The following is a 9,153-nucleotide window of genomic DNA, read 5'->3' on the forward strand; positions in this document are numbered from 1 at the left end:
TCGATTATACATTTTAATAGTATATTCATTACAGAATCTTTTGGTACCATGCAGACACCAGCGTACAAATTTTTTAATATTATATACATAAAATAGCGATGCGTCGCATAGGGTCAGCGGCAATAAAGTATAAATTTCTAATATTTTAAGACGAGACAAAAATTCATCTATTATACATTTTAAATGTACATTGATTACAGAATTATTTGCTACCAAGCAGACAACAGCGTACAAACTCTTATATTTGATATACATAAAATAAGGATGCTTCGCATAGGGTCAGCGGCAAAAAAGTATAGATTTCTAATATTTAAAGACGAGCCAAAAATTCATCGATTATACATTTTAATAGTACATTGATTACAGAATCTTTTGGTACCAAGCAGACACCAGCGTACAAGTTTTTTAATTTGATATTCATAAAATAAGGATTCGTTGCATAGGGTTAGCGGTAAAAAGTAATGATTTCTAATATTTAAAGACTAGCCAAAAATTCATCGATTATACATTTTAATAGTACATTGATTACAGAATATTTTGGTACCACGCAGACACCAGCGTACAAATTTTTTAATATGATATACATGAAATAAGAATGCGTCGCTTAGGGTCAGCGGCAATAAAGTATGAATTTCTAATATTTTAAGACGAGCCAAAAATTCATCGATTATACATTTTAATAGTACATTGATTACAGAATCTTTTGGTAACACGAAGACACCAGCGTACAAATTTTTTAATATGATATACATAAAAGAAGAATGCATCGCATAGGCTTAGCGGCAAAAAAGTATCAATTTCTAATATTTTAAAACGAGCCAAAAATTCATCGATTATACATTTTAATAGTACATTGATTACAGAATCTTTTGGTACCAAGCAGACACCAGCGTACAAATTTTTTAATTTGATATTCATAAAATAAGTATGCGTTGCATAGGGTCAGCGGCAAAAAGTAATGATTTCTAATATTTAAAGACGAGCCAAAAATTCATCGATTATACATTTTAATAGTACATTGATTACAGAATATTTTGGTACCACGCAGACACCAGCGTACAAATTTTTTAATATGATATACATGAAATAAGTATGCGTCGCATAGGGTCAGCGGCAATAAAGTATGAATTTCTAATATTTTAAGACGAGCCAAAAATTCATCGATTATACATGTTAATAGTACATTGATTACAGAATCTTTTGGTACCACGCAGACAACAGCGTACAAATTTTTTAATATGATATACATAAAATAATAATGCGTCGCATAGGGTCAGCGGCAATAAAGTATAAATTTCTAATATTTAAAGACGAGCCAAAAATTCATCGATTATACATTTTAATAGTACATTGATTACAGAATCTTTTGGTACCAAGCAGACACCATCGTACAAGTTTTTTAATTTGATATTCATTAAATAAGGATGCGTTGCATAGGGTCAGCGGTAAAAAGTAATGATTTCTAATATTTAAAGACGAGCCAAAAATTCATCGATTATACATTTTAATAGTACATTGATTACAGAATATTTTGGTACCACGCAGACACCAGCGTACAAATTTTTTAATATGATATACATGAAATAAGTATGCGTTGCATAGGGTCAGCGGCAATAAAGTATAAATTTCTAATATTTTAAGACGAGCCAAAAATTCGTCGATTATACATTTAAATAGTACAATGATTACAGATTCTTTTGGTACCAAGCAGACACCAGCGTACAAACTCTTATATTTGATATACATAAAATAAGGATGCGTCGCATAGGATCAGCGGCAATAAAGAATGAATTTCTAATATTTTAAGAAGAGCCAAAAATTCATCGATTATACATTTTAATAGTATATTCATTACAGAATCTTTTGGTACCATGCAGACACCAGCGTACAAATTTTTTAATATTATATACATAAAATAGCGATGCGTCGCATAGGGTCAGCGGCAATAAAGTATAAATTTCTAATATTTTAAGACGAGACTAAAATTCATCTATTATACATTTTAAATGTACATTGATTACAGAATTATTTGCTACCAAGCAGACAACAGCGTACAAACTCTTATATTTGATATACATAAAATAAGGATGCTTCGCATAGGGTCAGCGGCAAAAAAGTATAGATTTCTAATATTTAAAGACGAGCCAAAAATTCATCGATTATACATTTTAATAGTACATTGATTACAGAATCTTTTGGTACCAAGCAGACACCAGCGTACAAGTTTTTTAATTTGATATTCATAAAATAAGTATGCGTTGCATAGGATCAGCGGCAATAAAGTATGAATTTCTAATATTTTAAGACAAGCCAAAAATTCATCGATTATACATTTTAATAGTACATTGATTACAGAATATTTTGGTACCACGCAGACACCAGCGTACAAATTTTTTAATATGATATACATGAAATAAGAATGCGTCGCTTAGGGTCAGCGGCAATAAAGTATGAATTTCTAATATTTTAAGACGAGCCAAAAATTCATCGATTATACATTTTAATAGTACATTGATTACAGAATCTTTTGGTACCACGAAGACACCAGCGTACAAATTTTTTAATATGATATACATAAAAGAAGAATGCATCGCATAGGATTAGCGGCAAAAAAGTATGAATTTCTAATATTTTAAAACGAGCCAAAAATTCATCGATTATACATTTTAATAGTACATTGATTACAGAATCTTTTGGTACCAAGCAGACACCAGCGTACAAATTTTTTAATTTGATATTCATAAAATAAGTATGCGTTGCATAGGATCAGCGGCAATAAAGTATGAATTTCTAATATTTTAAGACGAGCCAAAAATTCATCGATTATACATTTTAATAGTACATTGATTACAGAATATTTTGGTACCACGCAGACACCAGCGTACAAATTTTTTAATATGATATACATGAAATAAGTATGCGTCGCATAGGGTCAGCGGCAATAAAGTATGAATTTCTAATATTTTAAGACGAGCCAAAAATTCATCGATTATACATGTTAATAGTACATTGATTACAGAATCTTTTGGTACCACGCAGACAACAGCGTACAAATTTTTTAATATGATATACATAAAATAATAATGCGTCGCATAGGGTCAGCGGCAATAAAGTATAAATTTCTAATATTTAAGGACGAGCCAAAAATTCATCGATTATACATTTTAATAGTACATTGATTACAGAATCTTTTGGTACCAAGCAGACACCATCGTACAAGTTTTTTAATTTGATATTCATTAAATAAGGATGCGTTGCATAGGGTCAGCGGTAAAAAGTAATGATTTCTAATATTTAAAGACGAGCCAAAAATTCATCGATTATACATTTTAATAGTACATTGATTACAGAATATTTTGGTACCACGCAGACACCAGCGTACAAATTTTTTAATATGATATACATGAAATAAGTATGCGTTGCATAGGGTCAGCGGCAATAAAGTATAAATTTCTAATATTTTAAGACGAGCCAAAAATTCGTCGATTATACATTTAAATAGTACAATGATTACAGATTCTTTTGGTACCAAGCAGACACCAGCGTACAAACTCTTATATTTGATATACATAAAATAAGGATGCGTCGCATAGGATCAGCGGCAATAAAGAATGAATTTCTAATATTTTAAGAAGAGCCAAAAATTCATCGATTATACATTTTAATAGTATATTCATTACAGAATCTTTTGGTACCATGCAGACACCAGCGTACAAATTTTTTAATATTATATACATAAAATAGCGATGCGTCGCATAGGGTCAGCGGCAATAAAGTATAAATTTCTAATATTTTAAGACGAGACTAAAATTCATCTATTATACATTTTAAATGTACATTGATTACAGAATTATTTGCTACCAAGCAGACAACAGCGTACAAACTCTTATATTTGATATACATAAAATAAGGATGCTTCGCATAGGGTCAGCGGCAAAAAAGTATAGATTTCTAATATTTAAAGACGAGCCAAAAATTCATCGATTATACATTTTAATAGTACATTGATTACAGAATCTTTTGGTACCAAGCAGACACCAGCGTACAAGTTTTTTAATTTGATATTCATAAAATAAGGATGCGTTGCATAGGGTTAGCGGTAAAAAGTAATGATTTCTAATATTTAAAGACGAGCCAAAAATTCATCGTTTATACATTTTAATAGTACATTGATTACAGAATATTTTGGTACCACGCAGACACCAGCGTACAAATTTTTTAATATGATATACATGAAATAAGAATGCGTCGCTTAGGGTCAGCGGCAATAAAGTATGAATTTCTAATATTTTAAGACGAGCCAAAAATTCATCGATTATACATTTTAATAGTACATTGATTACAGAATCTTTTGGTACCACGAAGACACCAGCGTACAAATTTTTTAATATGATATACATAAAAGAAGAATGCATCGCATAGGATTAGCGGCAAAAAAGTATCAATTTCTAATATTTTAAAACGAGCCAAAAATTCATCGATTATACATTTTAATAGTACATTGATTACAGAATCTTTTGGTACCAAGCAGACACCAGCGTACAAATTTTTTAATTTGATATTCATAAAATAAGTTTGCGTTGCATAGGGTCAGCGGCAAAAAGTAATGATTTCTAATATTTAAAGACGAGCCAAAAATTCATCGATTATACATTTTAATAGTACATTGATTACAGAATATTTTGGTACCACGCAGACACCAGCGTACAAATTTTTTAATATGATATACATGAAATAAGTATGCGTCGCATAGGGTCAGCGGCAATAAAGTATGAATTTCTAATATTTTAAGACGAGCCAAAAATTCATCGATTATACATTTTAATAGTACATTGATTACAGAATCTTTTGGTACCACGCAGACAACAGCGTACAAATTTTTTAATATGATATACATAAAATAAGAATGCGTCGCATAGGGTCAGCGGTAATAAAGTATAAATTTCTAATATTTTAAGACGAGACAAAAATTCATCTATTATACATTTTAAATGTACATTGATTACAGAATTATTTGCTATCAAGCAGACAACAGCGTACAAACTCTTATATTTGATATACATAAAATAAGGATGCTTCGCATAGGGTCAGCGGCAAAAAAGTATAGATTTCTAATATTTAAAGACGAGCAAAAAATTCATCGATTATACATTTTAATAGTACATTGATTACAGAATCTCTTGGTACCAAGCAGACACCAGCGTACAAGTTTTTTAATTTGATATTCATAAAATAAGGATGCGTTGCATAGGGTTAGCGGTAAAAAGTAATGATTTCTAATATTTAAAGACGAGCCAAAAATTCATCGATTATACATTTTAATAGTACATTGATTACAGAATATTTTGGTACCACGCAGACACCAGCGTACAAATTTTTTAATATGATATACATGAAATAAGTATGCGTCGCATAGGGTCAGCGGCAATAAAGTATGAATTTCTAATATTTTAAGACGAGCCAAAAATTCATCGATTATACATTTTAATAGTACATTGATTACAGAATCTTTTGGTACCACGAAGACACCAGCGTACAAATTTTTTAATATGATATACATGAAATAAGTATGCGTCGCATAGGGTCAGCGGCAATAAAGTATGAATTTCTAATATTTTAAGACGAGCCAAAAATTCATCGATTATACATTTTAATAGTACATTGATTACAGAATCTTTTGGTACCACGCAGACAACAGCGTACAAATTTTTTAATATGATATACATAAAATAAGAATGCGTCGCATAGGGTCAGCGGCAATAAAGTATAAATTTCTAATATTTTAAGACGAGACAAAAATTCATCTATTATACATTTTAAATGTACATTGATTACAGAATTATTTGCTACCAAGCAGACAACAGCGTACAAACTCTTATATTTGATATACATAAAATAAGGATGCTTCGCATAGGGTCAGCGGCAAAAAAGTATAGATTTCTAATATTTAAAGACGAGCCAAAAATTCATCGATTATACATTTTAATAGTACATTGATTACAGAATCTTTTGGTACCAAGCAGACACCAGCGTACAAGTTTTTTAATTTGATATTCATAAAATAAGGATTCGTTGCATAGGGTTAGCGGTAAAAAGTAATGATTTCTAATATTTAAAGACTAGCCAAAAATTCATCGATTATACATTTTAATAGTACATTGATTACAGAATATTTTGGTACCACGCAGACACCAGCGTACAAATTTTTTAATATGATATACATGAAATAAGGATGCGTCGCTTAGGGTCAGCGGCAATAAAGTATGAATTTCTAATATTTTAAGACGAGCCAAAAATTCATCGATTATACATTTTAATAGTACATTGATTACAGAATCTTTTGGTAACACGAAGACACCAGCGTACAAATTTTTTAATATGATATACATAAAAGAAGAATGCATCGCATAGGCTTAGCGGCAAAAAAGTATCAATTTCTAATATTTTAAAACGAGCCAAAAATTCATCGATTATACATTTTAATAGTACATTGATTACAGAATCTTTTGGTACCAAGCAGACACCAGCGTACAAATTTTTTAATTTGATATTCATAAAATAAGTATGCGTTGCATAGGGTCAGCGGCAAAAAGTAATGATTTCTAATATTTAAAGACGAGCCAAAAATTCATCGATTATACATTTTAATAGTACATTGATTACAGAATATTTTGGTACCACGCAGACACCAGCGTACAAATTTTTTAATATGATATACATGAAATAAGTATGCGTCGCATAGGGTCAGCGGCAATAAAGTATGAATTTCTAATATTTTAAGACGAGCCAAAAATTCATCGATTATACATGTTAATAGTACATTGATTACAGAATCTTTTGGTACCACGCAGACAACAGCGTACAAATTTTTTAATATGATATACATAAAATAATAATGCGTCGCATAGGGTCAGCGGCAATAAAGTATAAATTTCTAATATTTAAAGACGAGCCAAAAATTCATCGATTATACATTTTAATAGTACATTGATTACAGAATCTTTTGGTACCAAGCAGACACCATCGTACAAGTTTTTTAATTTGATATTCATTAAATAAGGATGCGTTGCATAGGGTCAGCGGTAAAAAGTAATGATTTCTAATATTTAAAGACGAGCCAAAAATTCATCGATTATACATTTTAATAGTACATTGATTACAGAATATTTTGGTACCACGCAGACACCAGCGTACAAATTTTTTAATATGATATACATGAAATAAGTATGCGTTGCATAGGGTCAGCGGCAATAAAGTATAAATTTCTAATATTTTAAGACGAGCCAAAAATTCGTCGATTATACATTTAAATAGTACAATGATTACAGATTCTTTTGGTACCAAGCAGACACCAGCGTACAAACTCTTATATTTGATATACATAAAATAAGGATGCGTCGCATAGGATCAGCGGCAATAAAGAATGAATTTCTAATATTTTAAGAAGAGCCAAAAATTCATCGATTATACATTTTAATAGTATATTCATTACAGAATCTTTTGGTACCATGCAGACACCAGCGTACAAATTTTTTAATATTATATACATAAAATAGCGATGCGTCGCATAGGGTCAGCGGCAATAAAGTATAAATTTCTAATATTTTAAGACGAGACTAAAATTCATCTATTATACATTTTAAATGTACATTGATTACAGAATTATTTGCTACCAAGCAGACAACAGCGTACAAACTCTTATATTTGATATACATAAAATAAGGATGCTTCGCATAGGGTCAGCGGCAAAAAAGTATAGATTTCTAATATTTAAAGACGAGCCAAAAATTCATCGATTATACATTTTAATAGTACATTGATTACAGAATCTTTTGGTACCAAGCAGACACCAGCGTACAAGTTTTTTAATTTGATATTCATAAAATAAGTATGCGTTGCATAGGATCAGCGGCAATAAAGTATGAATTTCTAATATTTTAAGACAAGCCAAAAATTCATCGATTATACATTTTAATAGTACATTGATTACAGAATATTTTGGTACCACGCAGACACCAGCGTACAAATTTTTTAATATGATATACATGAAATAAGAATGCGTCGCTTAGGGTCAGCGGCAATAAAGTATGAATTTCTAATATTTTAAGACGAGCCAAAAATTCATCGATTATACATTTTAATAGTACATTGATTACAGAATCTTTTGGTACCACGAAGACACCAGCGTACAAATTTTTTAATATGATATACATAAAAGAAGAATGCATCGCATAGGATTAGCGGCAAAAAAGTATGAATTTCTAATATTTTAAAACGAGCCAAAAATTCATCGATTATACATTTTAATAGTACATTGATTACAGAATCTTTTGGTACCAAGCAGACACCAGCGTACAAATTTTTTAATTTGATATTCATAAAATAAGTATGCGTTGCATAGGATCAGCGGCAATAAAGTATGAATTTCTAATATTTTAAGACGAGCCAAAAATTCATCGATTATACATTTTAATAGTACATTGATTACAGAATATTTTGGTACCACGCAGACACCAGCGTACAAATTTTTTAATATGATATACATGAAATAAGTATGCGTCGCATAGGGTCAGCGGCAATAAAGTATGAATTTCTAATATTTTAAGACGAGCCAAAAATTCATCGATTATACATGTTAATAGTACATTGATTACAGAATCTTTTGGTACCACGCAGACAACAGCGTACAAATTTTTTAATATGATATACATAAAATAATAATGCGTCGCATAGGGTCAGCGGCAATAAAGTATAAATTTCTAATATTTAAGGACGAGCCAAAAATTCATCGATTATACATTTTAATAGTACATTGATTACAGAATCTTTTGGTACCAAGCAGACACCATCGTACAAGTTTTTTAATTTGATATTCATTAAATAAGGATGCGTTGCATAGGGTCAGCGGTAAAAAGTAATGATTTCTAATATTTAAAGACGAGCCAAAAATTCATCGATTATACATTTTAATAGTACATTGATTACAGAATATTTTGGTACCACGCAGACACCAGCGTACAAATTTTTTAATATGATATACATGAAATAAGTATTCGTTGCATAGGGTCAGCGGCAATAAAGTATAAATTTCTAATATTTTAAGACGAGCCAAAAATTCGTCGATTATACATTTAAATAGTACAATGATTACAG

The sequence above is a fragment of the Prenolepis imparis genome, unplaced genomic scaffold, assembly GCF_030444845.1.
Source record: "Prenolepis imparis isolate NDT839.2.m4 unplaced genomic scaffold, iyPreImpa1.0 SCAF_14, whole genome shotgun sequence".
Classification (NCBI taxonomy): domain Eukaryota; kingdom Metazoa; phylum Arthropoda; class Insecta; order Hymenoptera; family Formicidae; genus Prenolepis; species Prenolepis imparis.